The 22,001-nt window shown below is 40.9% G+C and overlaps 1 non-coding gene and 1 pseudogene across 1 annotated transcript; both read left to right on the top strand.

Annotated features, from left to right (window-relative positions):
- The first annotated feature begins 847 nt into the window (after nucleotides 1–847).
- LOC118659429 lies at nucleotides 848–957 on the top strand. Its single transcript, XR_004968555.1, has one exon. It is a non-coding gene; the product is annotated as a U6 spliceosomal RNA (small nuclear RNA).
- Nucleotides 958–19,027: 18,070 nt separating this feature from the next.
- LOC118657851 lies at nucleotides 19,028–19,402 on the top strand (annotated as a pseudogene).
- Nucleotides 19,403–22,001: the final 2,599 nt, after the last annotated feature.

Raw genomic sequence — 22,001 nt, forward strand, 5'->3', positions numbered from 1 at the left:
ACAGACAAAATGACAGGATACCTAGGATTTGTTTCCCAATAATCTTGGGGATGGGGTGGGGAATGGCTGATAGATGCGAGTAGTTGGGAGTAGAGATAACATTAGGTAGGCCATAGATTGATAACTGATGCACTTCTGTACTGAGTGTGTTGGGAGTTCATTATAGTCTTCCAGTCTAATGTATGTTTGAAATTTTCTATAATAAATTAAAAAAATAAAATAGTGTGGATATGGTCCAGTCTTCTATTCCAAAGGAATCATCCCACTGGAAATATAAATGTGACCAGGGGGATGGCCTGGATTTTTTGCACAAAGCTGTGGGTACCTCTTAGAAAACAATTTCCAAGTCCTGACCCTTTAAACTCCAAAATTTATCTCAAACCTGTCCACTTCTCTCCAATGCCACTACCACTACCCTTGTCCTAGCCACCCCAGCACCCTTGTTTAGACAACTGAAGTGGCCTCCCTGCTTCCAGCAGGAATGTCTATTTCCAGTCTTTTAAAAATGCTGATATGAAACTCTCATGAGAAAAAAGCGAGATGCAGAACAGTATATATAACTTTTGTGTAAGAAAGGGGAAACCACATACATACACACACCCACATATGTACAGACTATTTGCTTATATTTGCAGAGGAAAACTCTGGGAAGATAAACCAAAAACTAATAAAAGAAATAAGGGGAGGAAGTACACAGTGGAGAACATGGGTTGTGGCAAAACTTCTCTGAATATGTCCTCTTCTAAATCTTGACTTTGGAATAAAATAATAACATTGTGTAAAAGTAAAATAAAATAAGAGAGTTCTAAAAATTGAAACCAAGTTGAAATGTAAAAAAGTACAACTGGTGTTCACTATGGCATATACTAGTACTAAAATTGGAGTGATACCGAGAAGAGGTAAGCATGGGCCCTGTACAAGAAGGACACTCAAATTCATGAAGTGTTTCAGATATTTTTATAGAATTGTACACCTGAAACTTATATAATGTTATTAACCAATGTTACTCCAATAAATTTAATTGAAAAAACTGTTCCTCAAATTGGTAACATTAACTACACCAAGAAATAATTATTTTAGTAACTTTCATAAAAAGTATTTTGACTTTACATTCTTGTGAAATATATTTTAAGAACCAAAAAATAGTTGCAAGTAAATATTAGATGTCATTCAGAATCTAATTGTTATATTAAGTTGAACCATATGAAGTTGCCTATATTTGACCATTTTTGACCTATAAAATAATAATTTTTATGTTGTAAATATATGTTATAATATAAATATAGTAATATTTTTATATAAAAATATCATGTTTATATATAACATAAGTATAATATCATTCATATAAATATATTATAAATATAGTATAATTATAGCAGTACTGGTTTTGTTTTGGAAATAGTGTATATTGTAGGATAAAGCAAATAAGTAATCATATTAATGTTAGAATAGAGATTTTCAGCAAAATAAAATAATACAACTATTATATTAGAAGTTAATAAAAGCTTGATTTTTTTAAAAAATTGAGATACAACTGACATATAATATCGTGTAAGTTTGAGGTGGACAATGTGCTGTTTGATACATTTATATAATGCAATAATATAATTACTACAATAGTATTAGCTAGCACCTTTATCATGGCACATAATTATCATTTCTTGTATGGAAAACAATAAAAATATAGTCTCTTAGCAACTTTGAAGTTTGTAATACAGTATTTTTGACTTTAATCACTATGTGGTGATCTCAACTTATTTATTGTTGCAAGTTTGTACCCTTAAACAACATCTCCCCAATTTTCCCACCTGGTAACCACCATTCTACTCTGTTTTTACAAGTTCAGCTTTTTGGGTTCCACAGATAAGTGATATCATACAGTATTTGTCTTTCTCTGTCTGACTTATCTCACTTAGCATATGACCTCGATTGAATTGCAAATATCAGTATGAACTCATGATTATTTTTCAAAAATACTTATTTCCTGACTGTTCACTAAAAAGGCCTAGAAACAATAGCAACCCAGAGTAAGCCTAGGACCCAGACTGTGGCCTCTAAATACCTTCCCACTAAAAGGAAGCAGTGATCCTTTAAAAATTGCAGAAAATAGACAAGTTGAATTAGGAATATGTTATTGTAAAGAAAGCAAAGAAAAAATTAATAGATGAAGCAAAAGGGGCAAAATCTAGGTAAGTGTGGACTCTGAGTGTTATCTGTAAGAGAGTATGTTATGTTCTTTGTTTTGTGTATATTTGAAGCTTTTAAATAAAAATATTTTAAAAACTGAATCTGATTATGTCACTGCTTTGATAAAAACCTTTCAGCTGTATACAATGGAATATTACTCAACCACTAAAAAGAATGAAATCTACCATTCTCGACAGCATGACTGGACCTAGAGGTTATTATGCTAAGTGAAATAAGTCTGAGAAAGACAGATACCACATGATTTCACTTATATGTGGAATCTAAAAAACAATATAAACAGAAACAGACTCATATAGACAATAGACTGATGGTTGCCAGAAGGAAGGGAGGTTGGGGGACTGGGTGAAAAGGTGGAGGGACTGAGAAGTGCAGATTGGAAGTTACAAAATAGTTATGGGGATGTAAAGGACAGCATGAGGGGAATATAGTAATTAATATAGCAATTACTATGCATGGTGCCTGTTGGGTACTGGAAATAGCAGGGGGAACACTAGTAAAGAATATGATTGTCTAACTGCTATGCTGTACAACTGAAACAAATACAAAATAATATTGAATGTAAACTGTAATTTAAAAAATTTAAAAAGAACAACAAAAAACTTTTAGCATACTATTACCCAGAGGGTAAAAAGTCCAAACTCATTCCAAGGTTCTTCAAGTTCAGCATCTGTTCATCCTCATCATCTCTTTTTTCATTGATAATACTTTTATTGAGCACTTACCATGTGCCAGGAACTAGGTTAAACCTTATACCTGTTTTATTGGTTTAAATATCACAACAACCAGAGTTATCTGTCATTACCTTTTTGCAAATGTTAAAACACGGAGAGGTTGAACAACCAGTCTGAGATTTGATAGCTAGTCAATTGGGAAACTGGGATTTGAACCCAGTCAGGCTGACTCCATCACCCGTGCCATTACCCCCTTGATTTTATGGCCACTTGGTATTTCTCTCTCTTGTATGTCTACATATCAATATGGTGCCTAGTGTCTGGTAGGTATTCAGTAATTTTTATTAAATAGATGCTGATAGCTAGGTTTCTACCAGTTTTTTTTTAATATAGTTTCCTTCTTATCAATTATTTTATAGTCATTTTCTTGTTGGTATTCTAATGCTATCAGGATGACTCATAAGTACTTGCTGAAAAGGAGCATTACAAACACAGAGGAAAAATGCCAAGTCCACGCCTTAATATGGCATTTCTTATGACTGTTTTGTGTTCACCAAATGACTATTGCTCTTAATACACTGTAATATAATTCTTTGTTTACCTCTTGGCTAGTCTATGAGATCTGAGAGGTCACAGACTCTGTCTTATGTATTTATTTCAACCCTCAGTACTTAACATAGAGATAGGCATGTGTTGGGTGTGCTATTAAGTTTATCAAATGGATCAGGTACAAGAGCTGCTGAAGAACTCCTTTTTACCATTCAAAGCCTAACTCAGGGTTGTGTCTGTAAAAAATTTCCCACTGCCTTCCAAAGTTAATCACTCCCTCCTCTGAACTATTATTGAGTCTTACATACACATTTATAATTTCATTTATGTTGCACCATACTTTTTGCGTGTGTGTCCATTTGTGTTCCCAACCAGACTGTGAGCTTTGCAAAGCTTGGCAGGTGCTCTATCATTTCTGTCTTACTAAATCCATCAACAAAGGGCTCAATACATTTTTGTTCAAATGCAAAACTATCAAAACTTTGCAAATTCTCAAAATGTAAAACTAACTATTCATATATTATCTTAGCAGATATTATAAATGAAGGAATATGTTTCATTCTGGGCCTTGAGAAAAGATTTCTAATCTGACTTCTGATGTGCCTTAGGAAATGCAAAGCCTCCTTCGTAGAGTAATACCATCACCAACACCTCAAGTCTTCTGTCACTTTCTATTATGTGCCTTCGAGACACAAGCTAGTCATTGTCACTTTGTATTTATGTGGCCTCCTTTCTGCTATGGTTGCAGCTTGCCACATGGCCATTAATTTATTTGTTATTTGTGGACATATTCCCACATGGGAAGTTTGATTACTTTAACTGGGGAGACAAAGTTGGAGAAGGAGTAAAGCAAATGAATGGGCTGTTGTGGGAAGACTGGCAGCCTGCATTTCCCTCTGTAACTTCAGACAAGCCATTTCCCTCCTCTGGGACTCAGTTTTCTTATCTGTAAAATTAGATCTCACCACATGATCCCAGAAGCCTCTCCTGCGTTCCAGAATCTGCTATCTCCGCCTCAAAGAAATAAAAGAGAAGGCAACAATAGACTTCTGCAGGGGGCAGTATCTGTTTGACCAAGAGATCACCCCTCTGTGAGAGGAGGAACAAGCAAAAAGCTGTTATCTGGCTGGCCCAGGACCTGATGTTCCAATTTATCTTCCTAACTCAGGTAGGATGGGGAATCTGGAGTGATGATTCACAGCCATTCCAACCCCGTGCAAAATAGAATACGCAATGAGATAAATAAAAATACAGGGCCAGTATAGGAAGGAGGACAGAGAGTACAATAGGCAACCTAACTTCGGACCATCCCACTACCATCCCTGCTCCACCTACCTTGTTATCCCAGAATTCAAGGTCAGCAAATCTGTAGCAGACAGATCTCTCACTCCTGACTGTTGTCCATGTCAGACATTGCTAATTGATTACAGCACTATTTTCTTCTAAAGCCAGACTGAGAATATTTCTCAATACAGTGCTGCTCCAAAGGCCAACAACGGATTGAAGTTGGCATGTTAGCTGAAATCTATTTGCCATTCTGGGCTCAAATTTCCTGATTCCATCAGAGAAAAGTATTAAGAAAAAGTTTGTAATTTAAACTAGATAAGGTACAGGGCAAGTTTCCTAATTTGGGTGCCAATTTATAAAAAGAAAATTCCCTGGACCTCTCCATTCAAGAATTCTGTGTTGTTGTTTTTTTGATTCTAGAATCCTTACCCCTTTTGGAAAATAGGGGCATCTCTGTGACCCTGCTATCCCAAAGCTCTAGATTTCTCATGACATACTAGGATTTAAGCATTCTGATGTGTATCTGGACACAACTGATGCAACGAATGTTAGGTGTCCACGCAACTACAAGAATTGTTAACCCTCCCCAACTTCCAGACAAGTTCTCTAGGGTCAGAACAGTCAGATTAGGCTGAAGTGAAGCTTGGCTGACAGTGTCAAAGAAAGCCCTCAGGGCTGGCATCTGTTACACAGTCATTGCTAGCAACTTCCTTGGCAAGAAACTACTTTTTCTTGTCTTGTTTCAGGCTTAAATTGCTTTTATTTGTCCTGGAGACTCGATCAATAATCTCAATCTCTCACTTTCCCTCTTTGCCAGTAGATATGGGATGAATAATTTTATACAGAGAAAGAAAAGGGGGGCAAGTGGCAGGGTAGCAGAGGGTAAAAAAGGAGGTAGTTGAGAATGCTCATAGAAGGAATAGTAGATCATATTATTGAGCTGTGTGTCAAGCACTGTGTTGTCACACTTAATCTTGACAAACTATCAGATATTTACTCTTATTGATCTCCATTTTACAGGTGAAAAACTTAGGGTGTTAATTTTTGTAGGCTCCTAAAGTGAGCTTGTAGTAAGGGAAAACCAGAGTCATGTCTCTCTAACTTCACCACACCACAGTGCCTCTTCCCATCCAACACAGAAGGGCTTTCCTTCAGTTTCCATCATCAGGGAGTTGTCCCTCTCCATCTATTAATCTATTAATTCTGCATTTGCTCTGATTGTAGGCAATTATCCCTTCATGGTGACTGTGGTCAGTACCCGATTAGACCCTGGGCCTTCAGTCACCTAATTTAGTGTCATTCTAAAGGGCCATCCAGCCTCCAGAACGCTGTGAGTTGGCCGAGGTCTTTATTAGAACTGTCTCCAAGCCCAAATTCTCCTGCCCACGTCAGCTTCATTCTTCTCCTTTCTGCATAGGTTGACTCCAGGAACACCCCATCACTAGCATCTTATGTGCTGACCTCTATCTCAAGGTCAGCTTCCTATGGAACACAGCCTACATGTGGCAGCTTCTTTAGCTGGGTCCTCGTTTTCAGGAGAATGTTGCTACTATATCACCACTAAGAATAAGGTTGCAATAGAGGTTTTGATAGATACCCTTTATTTGGTTACAGAAATTCCCTTTAATCTCTCATATGCTGAATGTTTTTAATATGAAAAGGGGTCTCTCATAAAAAAAGGAAGAGATACATGATTGCTCTATGTACACCCACCAATGAAAGGCCATGTGAGGATATAATCAGGACGACAGACCTCACCAAGAACCTAACCACACTGGTACCCTGATCTCAGACTGCCAGCCTCCAGAACCGTGTGAAACAAATGTTGTTTAAGCCACCCAGTCCATGTTATTTTACTATAGCAGAGTAAACGGATTAAAATATTCACGCTCAGAAAAATGTTTCCTGTTGTTATTATCATCCATCTTGGTATTTTAGCACCCACTAGGTGCTATATATTTTTTTAATCAATGAATCAATAAAAGACTTTGTAGATGGATCTCTGAGTCCTCCTTGTCTGGCCCTACTTCAGCAATGATTTATTGTTAGTTCTCCCAACTCTGGGTCTTGCCCCTTCCTGGACAGGAAGCTCCAACATTCAGAATCAAACCATCACTCATTTCTTTTCACTCATTTCTACTAATGTCAGAGTTGAACATATTTTAATCAGGGATCAGACATCTCCTTACAGAGAGGAATTTCTATCGTCTTCTTTCAAATGTACATCCAAGGGCAGAGTTCACATGAAGACCCAGGCAAAAAATGCTCCTCTGGCCTCCTTCCAGGTCAAGAAGCTCGTTCTGGGAAGAGTCCCATGTAAATCTGAAATCTGATGCTACTTGACAAAAAATGTCATTTGAATCTAATGCTGCTTTAGCAATAGGCCAGCCGAACTGCTGATGCTATCAGCTGCCGGAACACTAGTTTCTACAGCTCTATCATGGAAGCCTAAGAAAATAACTCTACAGATTCAGGGAAGAACAAGCAAGAGATAATGTCCTCTCAGACAATGTTAATGGGGTGCAGCTTTTCTGAGGGTGTCTAGCAATTGTGGCTGGGTTGCTCCTGTAGCTTTGAACTACTGTGCTCTAGCACTGCCCTGAAAGAAGGAAGCAAGAAACCGGGGCCAAATTGCTGACCCATTTCCCAATGACAAAGGGCTTTACAGTGGTAGATACAAAACAGATGCTTTCTCAGGACAGCCAGCAAGGGTGGACAAATGAAAGACATAGTGGCATTTTGCTTTTATCCTACAAGTCCTAATCATGATATTTTCTTGGAGATCCCTTTTCATCCTCAATCCCAGGTTAAAAGAATTCTGACCTGATTACACCAAGTAGTGAGAACTTGCTTCTCTCCATCTTTGTTTTCTTGGTTGGCCAGCATTCTGCAGGATTTGGCTAAGATTCTTGCTGTGCTCTCTGAAGCCAGAGAGTTTCACTGGCTCAAAATTATTGAGCCTCTGTTCATTTTATGTACCCCAGGTGAGGGGAAAGGAGAGGGGCTTGTGTTCAACTAAGAATGGAATCCCTGGCAGAGAGGAGGAGGATAAAGAAAGAAGAGAACAGCAGCAGAAAAGTACAGTAGAAGGCCCAAGGCCACGTATGGGCTGGGAAAGAGGATGAGTAAAATCAAATCCAAATCTCATCCTCGCCACTTACTGCCTGCGGGATGCGGATGAAGTTCCTTAACCTCTCTGAGCCTCACTTTCCTCTTCTTTAAATGATATAATAATGCTTTGTTGTAAGAAAGTGCAGTGCACAGCACACAGTGATCTCTCAGTGAATACTGATGTTACTGTTACTATTCTCCCTTTCTTTAGCCTGGATCTTCCTGTTTTTCTAGGATTGTGGGCTGTCTACACATCACAGACACCACTGCTGGTATAGGTGGTAACCTGGTATAATTTGAAGAGACAGAAAGTCCACCAACTCCCATCAAATGTCCCCCTGAGCTGCCTAGTGAATGTGGCCTGAGATTCCCATCTTTGAAGTTAATCCAATAGGAAGGAAGCTGTACCGCATTTAATATAGATATATTATCCAAGAATATGTAACCTCCTGAGGTCAAGAATCCTAAAGCAGTATATTGCACAGTCATATTTTGTTCTCTTTTCTCTTTCTTTTTGTGGGGGAGGAGTGCTTTTCTGGTCACTCTTAGACAACACAAAGTGTTCTCATCACTATAACTTCTGAAGTGCCCTATCACTGGGTCCTAAGGTGAAAGGTCAAAGCTCCTCGTTCACTCATATTCATCACCTACCCTCAACCAGGTAGGGTGTGCGGGAAGGGGACCAATGTCTTTCTTTCCATCTCTTTCCCCAATGCCCATCTGTTCCTCCTCACTCATGGACCATGTTTGATTCAGAGGGTACCCAGACTATAGGAAATCTGGGAGTTCAAGGCAATCCCAGCATAGCCACCTATCCTCAGCTTGCCCATGGCTATAATCTGTCCTTCTCTGCCCTTCAGATTTCAGTCCCTGTGTGCCCTCAAGCCTCCTGTTTACCTTTAAAGCTCCTGTCACCAGGTTAGAGGGGAGTGGAGTAAAAAGGAGGGTGAGACAGCACAGCTCCCTCCAAAGAAATACCACAAGTCCTCAACCCTTTTATACCCTCACCCTGGGTAACCAATGTAAGAGTCACCTAACTGATTCTCAAAGGAAATGTTTGCATTGTGGTCAGCCACAGTTGACTTTAGCATTTGATAATTATTGTGTCTTGAGGCCTCAGTTAAAACTTGTAGTTTAACACGTTGCATAAACCTATGCCCAAGGATACTGTGGTGAAGGTGGTACATTCTTCTGGGGGTGGGGGAGGGAGGCCGTATGAAAGCAGAGCGGCTAAATCTATTACCTGGTAAGAAATACAAATTAAAAATGAAAGAAAGAATACATTGTAGTAAAGAAAACAAAATTGAATACAGTTTAAAGTATAACATGAAACTCTAGTGAAATATTGTATTTGTGATGGCTTTTTCTAGCAGAGCCTTTCACCCACCCCCACTCTTCACCACCACCAGGATAAGTAAGTGTTCACACTTCTCTCCCCTTAGGAGAGTGCTTGGGAGGAGTGCATGGGCAAACTTAGCCCTCTAACCTGGTGACAGGTGGGAGGAGGCATTGCCTAAAGCTCAGCTATTTACTAATTGCAGCAGAGCTAGTCTACAAGTCACCCAGAAGCTACACTGACCTACTAACACTCATCACATTTTTTGCAGACTTGTATATTAAATTATCAAGGATGAGAAAACGGAATAAAGCTGCCTGCCTTGCTTTGTGTTTTTGGTAGAATGTGGGACAGAGATGTAGATCAGAACCTCTTAGAACTACATTGTCCAGTGTGGTAGCCTCTAGCTACATGTGGCTACTGAGCCCTTGAAATCTGACTCATTCAACTGAGACGTGCTGACGTGTAAAATACAGCCTGGGTTTCAAAGACCTGCTGTTAAAAAAGAGGGAAAACTATGGCATGGGTAAGTTTCCATACTGATTATATGGTGAAATGATAATGTTTTGGATATACTTAGTTCAATAAAATATATTATTAACATTGATTCTACTTTTATAGAGGAACTTAAAAACTGTGGTTATCAGAAAAGTTAGAATCGTGTCCATGGTTAGTATTTCTGTCTTTCATTCTTTTTTAAAAATATATAAATTTATTGATTTCAGGGAGGAAGGAAGAGGGTGAGAGACAGAAACATCTATGATAAGAGAAAATCATCCATCAGCTGCCTCCTACACACCCCACACTGGAGATCAAGCCCGCAACCACGGCATATACCTGACCAGGAATCAAACCGTGACCTCCTGGTTCATAGGTTGATGCTCAGCCATGTCAGCCGGGCTGGCTTACATTCTATTTCTATGGCATAGCTCTGTCTTTAGATCATCTAATTTAATGGCTGCAAACAGTGGCATGTGGGCCAAATCCAGTTTACTGTCTGGTTTTTTCTTTCTTTTTTTATTTTTATTTTTAAAATAAGCTTTTTAATTTTTTTTTTTATTACAAAGGGTATTACATATGTGTCCTTTCCCCCCCCCCACCCTTGACAATCCCCTGGCCTCCCCTACCCCCCAGTGTCTTATGTCCATTGGTTATGCTTATATGCATGCATACAAGTCCTTCGGTTGATCTCTTACCCCCCTCCCTCCTGCCCCCCAACCCTCCCTGGCCTTCCCGCTGCAGTTTGACAATCAGTTTGAGGCAGCTCTGCCTCTGTATCTATTATTGTTCATAAGTTTATAATGGTTTTTTCAATGAAGTCACAGGGGCACACGGTTACACCATTTCTTTGCATATTGTCTCTGGGTATGTACGCACTGTAATGTCGGCTTTGAGTTGTTACGAAAGAGACCATAGGGACTGCATAACCTAAAATAGTTATTATCTGGCCCTTTATAGAAACAGTTTGCAGTCCCCTGATAACCCAACTCTATATTTCCAAGGGAGGAAGCACAGCCCAGGGAGAAAAAATGACTTACTCAAGGGCACCTGAACATGTGAGACAGAGGCAGGGTTGCACCTGTCTCTGCTCCGTACTCTTGACTGTCGTGTGCCTCAGTTTACCTGATGGAGCTGAGGTTCAGCCTCCACCTCACAATGAGAGACTCAGCTCCATTCCAGGGCATAGGAGGGCCCTGAGCAGAGAGCAAGGCACAAGGAAAAGGCTGACAGAGAAGGCTGGAGCCCACCTTGGGGCTGGGAGGGAGATGGGAAATCCTATGGCAATCCTCCTATATCATACTCCTTTGTTTCACATGATTTCAGAAATACCCTCAGTGGGCACAATCGAATGCTTTCTCCACTATATCTTAGAGAGTTGATACAAGAAACTTCATTTAAAAGATATCACTGGATCACTTACATAATACTTTTCAAAGATATTGGCCATTATACTACTCAATGAGGATAAGCCACATGGTACATTTCTCCCAGGACTTACTACCAGCTTATCCAAAGGGTCTTCTTTTTTTTTATTTTTTTTTAATTAAATCTTTATCGTTCAGATTATTACATTTGTTCCTCTTTTTTTCCCCCCCATAACTCCCCTCCTCCCAGCTCCCGCCCCACCCTCCGCCCTCACTCCCCACCCACTGTCCTCTTCCATAGGTGCACGATTTTTGTCCAGTCTCTTCCCGCATCTCCCACACCCCTTTCCCCCCCAAGAATAGTCAGTCCATTCCCTTTCTATGTCCCTGATTCTATTATAATCAACAGTTCATTCTGTTCATCAGATTATTTATTCACTTGATTCTTAGATTCACTTGTTGATAGATGCATATTTGTTGTTCATAATTTGTATCTTTACCTTTTTTTTTTTCTTCTTCCTCTTCTTAAAGGATACCTTTCAGCATTTCATATAATACTGGTTTGGTGGTGATGAACTCCTTTAGCTTTTCCTTATCTGTGAAGCTCTTTATCTGACCTTCCGTTCTGAATGATAGCTTTGCTGGATAAAGTAATCTTGGTTGTAGGTTCTTGGTATTCATCACTTTGAATATTTCTTGCCATTCCCTTCTGGCCTGCAAAGTTTCTGTTGAGAAATCAGCTGACAGTCGTATGGGTATTCCCTTGTAGGTAACTGGGTTTCTTTCTCTTGCTGCTTTTAAGATTCTCTCTTTGTCTTTTGCTCTTGGCATTTTAATTATGATGTGTCTTGGTGTGGTCCTCTTTGGATTCCTTTTGTTTGGGGTTCTCTGCGCTTCCTGGACCTGTAGGTCTATTTCTTTCACCAGGTGGGGGAAGTTTTCTGTCATTATTTCTTTAAATAGGTTTTCAATATCTTGCTCTCTCTCATCCTCTGGCACCCCTATAATTCTGATGTTGGTGCGCTTGAAGCTGTCCCAGAGGCTCCTTACACTATCTTCATATTTTCGGATTCTTTTTTCATTTTGCTTTTCCAGTTGGGTGTTTTTTGCTTCTTCGCATTTCGAATCTTTGACTTGATTCTTGCGCTCCTCTGGTCTGCTGTTGGGTGTCTGTATAATATTCTTTATTTCAGTCAGTGTATGCTTAATTTCTAGTTGGTTCTTTATCACAACATCGAGGGTCTCATTAGATTTCTTGAGGATCTCACTACATTTATCGGCGGTCTCACCAGTCTTTTCGAGGGCCTTACTAAGTTTATCGGCAGCTTCTAGACAGTTCTTAAGAGACCTTAAAAGTGTGGTTCTGAACTCAATATCCTCCATTGACAGTTTTGTCCTGTTTCTTTGTCTCCGCATTTTTTATGTTTTCTTGGTGCACCCCCTAGTGGTCTTTGTCCGCAGTCTTGTTGCCTTTAAGCCTTGATTGATGTCGGCAATACCGGGGTGATTTGACCTCCAGGCTAACTGGCTATGAGAGTCGGCTGTGTCTGTAGTGGGAGGGCTTCTGTGCTGGATCTCTAGGGCGGTGCTAATCTAGCGTTTGCCTGAGGCTATCTGGCAAATGGCTCTGCGCAGGGCTTGGGCGGGGCGGGTCCCCGGGGATCTACAAGGCGGGCGGAACAAGCAGTTATGGCGACTCTCAGTTCCTTCCCCAGGGGCTCTGCCTCTCAGAGCCCCAGCAATGGCTGCAAACCTCGGAGAGAAAGCTGCCTTCGAGTTCCGACCGAAGCCAGACAGTCCCGTTTCTCCCGTTTGAGTCTCGATCCCCAGAGACTCGCCCGGATCTGGAGCTCAGAGTCTGAAACTCCCTCCCGATTGAAAACAACAACCGCGCCCTCCGCCGCCAGCCCGCTCCGCGCGCACACTCCGCACCTGAGTATTTCACTTCAGCACTGCGCCTCCTCTGAGTCTGGGTATGATATTCTCTTTCCTCCTAGTTGTAGAATTTCCACTCAGCCAGCCTTCCTGTGGTTCTGGGTGATGTCCGTTCTGTCCTTTAGTTATATCTCTGAAGTGGTTGTTTGAGGCAGCGATCTCCGGCGTTAACCTATGCCGCCATCTTGGTTTCTCTCCAAAGGGTCTTCTGATAGTTAATTTTGTGTCACATTGACTGGATCACTGTGTGCCTAGGTATTTAGCTAAACATCATTTCTGGGTGTATCTGTGAGGACACTTTCAGATGAAATTAGCATTCAAATCTGTGGACTCAGAAAAGCAGATGGACTTCCCCGATGTGGGTGAACATCATCCAATCTGTTGAGGGCCTGAATAGAACAAAAAGGTGGAGGAAGGGAGAATTTGCTTATTCTCTGCTGGCACATTGGTCTGGTGCCCTTGGATTGAAACTTAAACCTTCCACTTCCCCTGTTCTCAGGCCTTTGGTCTTGGACTGAACTACACCACTTGCTTTGCTGGGTCTCCAGCTTATAGACAGCAGATCTTGGGACGTCTCAGCCTCCATAAATTGCATGAGTCAGCTCCTCATCATAAGTCAATAGATAAATAGAAACTATATCTATCAATCTCTATCTATCCATCCATCCATTCACATTCACCCACCCATATATCCATCTCCTACTGGTTTTATTTCTCTAAATAACATGGCTAATACAGTTCTGTGACACTATATCGTTCCTTCAGTCTCATGTAGCTTTAAACTTTTATTTAGTAAGCCATTTATTTACCCACTTACGTATGTTACCTCTTTTGTGCTTTTCCAAGAAATATTTGTTCAGGACCAACTAAAATCCATACCCCTTGAGATACAAAAAGAAAAAGTTTCTATTCTCAAGGGATTTATAATATAAATGTTGACATGGATAAAAACATTCACCCACTGGAAATATGATCAGTAGTGGCAGCCAACCTTTGAGTGGAATAGGTGATACCCTGCACAGTGTGATTTCTTGAATCCTGAAAAGCTCTCCCTGCTACCACAAATATTGCTCTCCTACAAGCTACAATCAGGATAGTAAGTATGTGATTTAGATATGGCCACTCCCAATTTCTGTGCCCATGGCAGACATCACAATGTACCACAGCATCATTTTTCATAAACATATTATACACAAGCTGTGGCGTCTACATATAGAGAAGCATTCATCAGGATACACTTTCAGCTTCACATTAAAATATAAATAATTGTGGAAAGAGGAAAGCTAGATGGAAAGTTATATCTGTCATTAGCAATTTAGTATAAATTAAATACCTCTCTCTCTCTCTCTCTCCCCTCTCTCTCTCTCTCTGACAGCAAATTCACATATGTAGTTTGGCCTTAAAGACATTAGTCACCAGGGGTTGGCAAAGAAGAAAACATTAGAGACCTAAGGAGGGTTAAGAACAAACTCTGCAGATTAATGACGTTTTACCTGGATAATAAAGAATCCCCAAACTTTCTCCTTGGACCCCAAGAACATGATTATTGCCTGGAATTGCTATCATGTTCCTTTCCCCTTAGCTTTCTATCTTCTTTCTCATTATATATTCTTCCTAACTGTAAAATTCCTGTATACATGTGTATTTAAAGGAAATTAATCATTCAAATACCATAATTAGTTCAAGAATTGTGTCTTTTCAAGGTGGAATGAGCTAATTAATTTTTTTTCTCTCCCAGGGAACCTGCACTCAGATGTGAGCTAATTAGTGAGCTGCACATCAAAAGAAGGGAAGTGTATCTTATAAATACGATGTCATTTAAAACAGATCAAAGGAAGGTGCACCCAAGTCACTCTGCCATCCTCTGGTTTCTGCAAGCATCAGGCTGATGGCAAAAAGAACAAGTCACCAGCCTGATAAACGTAACTCCAAAGGAGCAACTGCGGTGCCGAGTCAAATATTAATGAGGAGAGCAAACCAAATATATCTGGGGGAGAAGTTCACTCCTTGGATCTTTGACAGTGGGTTTCTGATGGAGATCGGAGGGCAGCCATCCATGTTTGTGATTCAGCTATGACCAAAGCTGGAGGTCTGCATGATCAGTCTCTAGGCTTAGTTCTCTCGATTGAAAAGCTGTGTGACCTTGGGCACATTGCTTAACCTCTCTGGGATTCACTTCCCTCCTCTGTAATATGTGAATCCTAGTCCCTTCTCTACCCACCTCTCTTGAGACTTGTAATGATCAAATGAGATGATTAATGTGACAAGACTTTGGAAAAAGCTAAAATGGCTATACAAATGTGAAGCATTTTTGGCATGATTAACAAGGTCTCCATAGGCAGAATAAATGAGAAGGAGAGAAAAGTTTCCCAGATGATTTTGGCCAGAACTGTAGCTCCTGAGGAAAACAGCATCGCAGTGGGCCGCCTCTGCAGACCAGATTCACAGCATAATTTCCCAAACCTCCTTTCTCCTGTGATTACAGTTAGAAATTAGCTTCCAAAGAAGAAACAGCTTAGACTAAGGAAGGGGATGAAAAGGTCCTTTTGTTTTCCTTTGAAGTTCCAGATTTCCAAACATGATAGATTTCTAAAGAATGAGCTTACTTGTCCTTTTAAATGGTCACATGTCCATCTACCTAGAAGGACAAATAGGGCCAAAGCAGCTGGTGATTGACGGTGAGAAAGGCCTTTGCCTTGAATTTAAAGTGCAAGCTGATGTAAAGTAAATCAATAAATACATATTTTTCTATAAAAAATAGCTTCATGTCATTTTTTTGGTGATGGTCATTAAAACACTAAGAATGTCAAGGTGGATGAGGAAGTGGGTAGGATGTTCCCTAAAGCAAAGCCCCTCCCCCAGACACAAGGCCAATGCGTTCCTGCCAGCAAGAACATGGACACAGATAGGGAGCTCCACTCTGACCTGGTGGCGGGAAGAGACTCAGGGAGCAGCTGGTGAGGAAGGTGGTGGCTCTGGGCAGCACTGGAAAGGCCTCAGTTCCCTTTGTATATTAACTGGTAACAATATAAACCCAGAGCTGCTATCTAGGTCTGTGGATGTCCTTAACACAAAGGCATGAGAGGATTCACTTCCTTTCCTCAACCTCACCATCTTGGAGGACTTGCCTCTTCTCACAGGGAAGAGAAAACAAGAGAGAAAAGGAGGCCTGGAAGGAAACTTCTCATTGTTTCAGACAAAGCAGAAGGTCCTGTTTAAGGGGTCCAGACAAGAGTAGGGGCTGGAAGGGGGCGATGGGAGAGGATGGTCAGTTTTACTCCGAACCATAGCACTGCAGGCACTATGGCAACTGGCAGATATTTTTTAACTTTATTTTTTATAGAGATGAAATTCACATAGTATAAAATTAACCATTGTAAAGCCTACATTTCAGTGGTATTTAATACACTTGCAATATTTTACAACCATCAGCTTTATCTAGTTCCAATGGAAGGTAATGCTCATATTTTTATTAAAAATGGTCTGGGCTCAGCATGGTTATTGAGAGAATAAGATATAACATTGAAGTTGTCTGGCAGTCTTTTTAATACCATCAAGGGCAGTTCAGCCTGATAATGAAACCAAATAGAAGAAAATAAAAACAGTAGTGAGCTCTGATGACATTATTTGAGCAGCTGGATCCAACTGTGCCTGAAGCCTATCTATCCCTGATCTTTCATGTGTACAAGACAGATAATTTTTTTTTCTTTTTGCTTAAGGCATTTTGAGCTTGGTTTTCTGGCACTTTTAACCAGAGAATCCCTAATTAATATTTTTTAATCTATATATATAAAAGCCTAAGCAACAGTTATGACAGGTCAACCGAATGACCGGTTGCTATGACACACACTGACCACCAGAGGGCAGACGCTCAATGCAGGAGCTGCCCCCTGGTGATCACTGTGCTCCCACAGCCAACCTCCAGCGGCTGGCCAACCTCCCACGGTCCCTCCCCCCTCCTCCCCCCCAGCCGGCGGGCCCCAATTGGCCCAATTGGAACTGGGAGAGATGGCCCCCATCAGGCCCCATCACCAGCCAGGCCCAGGGACCCCAACCATGCACGAATTCGTGCACCAGGCCTCTAGTTTAATGTAAGTAAAGAAATAACATTCAAGGAAATGATGGCTCTATCATTTTCTGTGCAGGTCACAAAGGTGAAGAAAGGGATTCCTAGATGGAAGAGAAGAGCATTCTAGTAGGAGCCAGAAGTTATTGAATAGTTACTTTGTTTCAGGGACTGTACTTATTAAATCCTCATTACAACTCTATAGGAATTAACATAATTCCTCATACTATAGGTTAGCAAACTGAGGCTTACAGAAGTTAAAAAGTTCCCTTAAATTCACAGAATTAATAAGGGAAGGAGCCAAATTTGAATCCATGACTACCTGGCCCTAGAGCCCATGCTCTTGACTTCCAACATGAACTACTTTCACCCCTTAAGAACTTTACAATTCAAAGAAATACCTACTCTGTCAATAAATATCTATGTATCTGAAAAAAAGTTGGAGGTTGTGGAGGGGGGGCTTTTACACACACACACACACACACACACACAGCCTTCTGGGGAAGGTAAGATATGCTAATAGAAGGTCCATTTATTAGCTGAGGCCAGTGATGGATTTGTATGAAAATTTGGGAGCAATAACTTATATGCCACAGTAGAATTATTCTTCATGATAAAATAATGGGGAATTTAGAGGCTAGTAAATGATCTAGAAGGAAATAGAAACTAGGAAGCCTGAGTACTGCAAATAAGAAATGGAGGGACTAAGGATCTCCCCCCTCCCTTTGCTTATGTCCCCTTGTTTCCCAACTTACCTTGGGAAGAACAGAGATAAAAGAATATCTAAGGAGTAATGATGGTTATTACTGCTGTCCATCAAACATCACTGGGTCTCTTCCCAGCCACATGTAGAATTACATTTCCCTACTTCCTTTAAAATTAGGTGTGACCACATGACTGGCTTCCCTCTGTGTAATGTGAGCAGAAGTGAGGAGAAGAGATACATGTTCCTTCTGAACCTTGTGTTCTTCCCTTTGCTGAAGTGGTTACTGTTTGAAAAATTACATACATTTGGGAAAGGACTGGGAAGGAATGTGAAAAATGAAATGAGTTGTGTAAAAGGGCTATGATTATGGGTAAGTGCTTATTGTTTAAAACATTTTATTTAATGTTTTTAATAGTGGTTGAAATATGAATAAAAATTGGATAAAGGAAATAGAAAACTTGATGAAGCTGAGTGGAGAATGATTTTGTCTTATATATTCCTGAGAGGGAGTGGACCAATTTTAGCTCAAATATTTTTGGAGTTCCAGATCCAGCTTCTGGTTAATTTTATACCTGTAAATCTTACAATTTTGAAAAAAAATCAGTAATTAGTATTTACTGATTATTTACTGTGTCCTAGGCAGTGGGCTAAGTGCTTTATGTGGGTGATTTTATTGTTCCCTCTATAAAATTCTGATGATTTAGATATGATTATTGTTTCTATTTTACAGATGAGGACACTGAAGCTCAGAGAGGTTAAGTAGCTTGCCCACAACTACACAGTCAGAAAGCTGTAAAATGAGGATTGCATTCCAGACAGCTTGAAATCAATGTTCATGCTCATAATCACTGTGCTACATAATCTCCAAGCTATTTCATTTGTCATCGCTGGGGAAGTCTAAAGACCTGAAGGTTGTAATATCTCTTTGGAATACAAATTGGTCCCTTCCTCCTTACATCTACTATATTACTCTCTTCTCACATCTGTTTAGTTTTGGTCATGGTCAGATGAAAGGTAATGTCTTCTCTAATGTCACTTCCTATTGATTAGCAGTGTCTGTCTAGAGAGTGATATTGACAAGGATTCTAAGGCTACAAGAAAAAAAATGCCATGACTGATTTGCAATGTCTATTGTGGGCATGGGAGGGGTAAATGTTGACCAAGAGCAAACAAGTTGGGTGAAAAGAAACATTTGGATGGCAGGATTAAGACCACTGCTTCTTAAAAGCCACAAGGCATTCAAGGGAAATAGAAGTGATGCTGACTCCCAACCACTTACTTGGGCCCAGCATAATGGCTCCTGCAAAGAAGGGTGGTGAGAAGAAGGGCCGTCTGCCATCAACAAGGTGGTAACCAGAGATACAGCATCAACATTCACAGTACATTCATGGAGTGGGTTTCAAGAAGCATGTCCCTTGGGCACTCAAAGAGATCCAGAAATTTGCCACAAAGGAAATGGGAATTCCAAATGTATGTATTGACCTCAGGCTGAACAAAGCTGCCTGGGCCAAAGGAATAAGTAATGTCCCATATTGTAACCAGATACAGTTGTCTAGAAAACATGAGTATGAAAATTCACCAAACAAGCTCTATATGTTGGTCACCTATGTACCTGTGACCACTTTCAAAATTCTGAAAACAGTTAATGTGGATGAAAACTACTGCTGATTGTCAAATAAAGTTATAAAACTGCCCAAAAAAAGCGATGAGGAAAAAAGCATGCATCCCAGGTGAGAAACAGGACTCTGGCCCATCACAGAACTTCATTGTTCCTACATCTCACTAGCTGCAGGATCTTCTATTCTTTTCTATGTCAGGTCCATTCATTTATTTGACAAGTATTAAGGGTCTACCATATGCCAAACGTTATTCTATGCACTAGGAAAAAGCAGAGAAATAGAAAGACAAAATCTCTGCTCTCACAGAACTTATATTTTAGTGGAGAGAGTGGCAAAAACTTGTAAAGAAGCAATCTATAATAATAAAAGCGTAATATGCTAATGAGACTGGACAGCAGAACAACCTTTCAGACATCATTCCAGACATCCTTCTAGATGAAGCCATGGTGGTGGGGGCCGAGGCAGAGGTGGTTAGGGGCGATCAGGCAGGCAGGCAGAGTGGTTAGGGGTGATCAGACAGGCAGGCAGAGTGGTTAGGGGTAATCAGGCAGGCAGGCGAGCAGTTAGGGGCGACCAGGCAGGCAGGCGAGTGGTTAGGGGTGATTAGGCAGGCAGGCAGGTGAGCGGTTAGGAACCAGCAATCCTGGATTGTGAAAGAGATGTCCAATTGCCAGTTTAGGCCTGATCCCTCAGCCTAAACCGGCAGTTGGACATCCCCCCCCCAAGGGGTCCTGGATTGCGAGAGGGTGCAGGCTGGGCTGAGGCATCCCCCCATGCACAAATTTCACGCACTGGCTCTCTAGTTTTATATAATATTTCAGTGATAAGAGTTTTGAAAAAGTCAAGCAGATAAGGAGAGCCAGTGTAACAGGTTGGGTTATAGGGGGGAGACCTATGGAGAGCATGGCTGGGAGGGCCTGGCTGCCTAGTTGTCAGCTCTATGATGACACTGATCCATTTGTACCTTCGGGTCCTTACAATAAGTTGTATGGAAAGGTACACAGTTTAGTACAGGAGATGCCTTCGTTTCCAGATTCTCTCACTTCTGTGTGATCAATAAATCTCTCCCTATAGCCATACTTCTCATGTATCCCTACAAATTTGATTTTCTTCATGATTTTTTTCCTGTATTTTCCAAAGTCCTACAATGTTCTACCTTTAAAAAAAATTATTATTGTTTTTGCCTGTACTGCCCCCCCTCACACACACCTAGAGTATGTTTCTCATGTCTCTATCGCTTGAACACGACTCCTTCTTCAAAATCCAGGTTGAGTTATCCCCAAACCACCCACACAGAGTTAAATATCTCTTCCTGAGGCCACCATGACACTCTGGACATTGCTTTTTGGGTGTCCCAGTGACAACCTCTGGGACCACCAGCCTTCTGACTCCAAGGCCTCTTCAAGTCAATTCCAGTTTCACCTACCCCATGATTAGTGTTGTAGGGGCCATATTGTAGGTTCCCTTGTAGCCCCAATGCCTAGTCCAAAGCTTGACACATAGTAGAAACTCACTTACAATACAGAGAAAAAGATGGCGGGATTGATGGGTCTGTGGGTCTGACACATACTCTCTGCTTGACCTTCCACAGGTCACTTAAGCACTCTGAGCTACAGCTTCTCATCAACTTAAAGATAAAAACAACCAATTCAAAGGATGGTTTTGAGGATTGAGATGACTCATATAAACCACTTTGTATAAACCTTGACAAAAGTTAGCCCTCAATAAATGATAGTAATTAATAGTAAGTCCACATTTGAGTAATTAATCATTGTAATAGCAGTAGTACAGAATGACATATGAATGAATGGATGGATGGGTAGATGCTGCATTATGATTGCACTTGACTTGAAATGACTGCCTTGTTCTGAAGTCCTCTGGCTTCACATTGTGTCTAACACCACATCTGTCTCTAGCCTGTGCCTATCTTCTTAATGCGCCACTGCTCATGGCTTGGGGTGACATCCAGAGATTCATCAAACATGAGACTGACATCCGCATCCTATTCGGCTGTGCTATTTTTACTCCTTCCATTCACCTCCTCCTTTTCTCATCTACACATCAATAACTAGTTATTTATGTGGCATTTAATGCTGCATAAATGTTATGGGCCTTTATACTGCACTAACTGGGAGGGATTCAGCAAAAAGAGTTTACTTGGCATTTTAAATCTAATTTCTCAATGTTATTCTTGTGTTTCCCCCTGGTGGTTTGCATATTTAGGTCCAGCACCCGGGGCTTTCGCAAGCAAATTGTTATTGATGCATGGAGTTAAAAAGGCAGGAACAAGACTTCTCTTACTGTGCTAACTGGTGACTCTGCATGCCTTAGAATAAATCACGCCAGAGCAGCCGAGCCATCCTGGCTCTCCACTTGCTGATCTGTGACAGAGGCTTGGACCTTTCCCTGAGCATGTCTTATTCTCAGCCCGCTGGCAGCAGAGCCCTCCTGGCTTCTGTTTGTGGGCAGAGGGATAAGCAGCAACAAGATGGTCTCTGCCTCTGACATTTCTGACATAGTCGCCGTCCTGGCTGGGAGGCTTAGCTGTGACCGGGGCTGATGTGGGTTGTAGGGCCCTGACTACTAGGATGCAGGCCAAGAAACACAGGGAAAAGCCAAGCCTGTCTCCACAGCCCATGGTATCCTTC

The sequence above is a fragment of the Myotis myotis genome, unplaced genomic scaffold (assembly GCF_014108235.1).
Source record: "Myotis myotis isolate mMyoMyo1 unplaced genomic scaffold, mMyoMyo1.p scaffold_m19_p_6, whole genome shotgun sequence".
NCBI classification, from domain to species: domain Eukaryota; kingdom Metazoa; phylum Chordata; class Mammalia; order Chiroptera; family Vespertilionidae; genus Myotis; species Myotis myotis.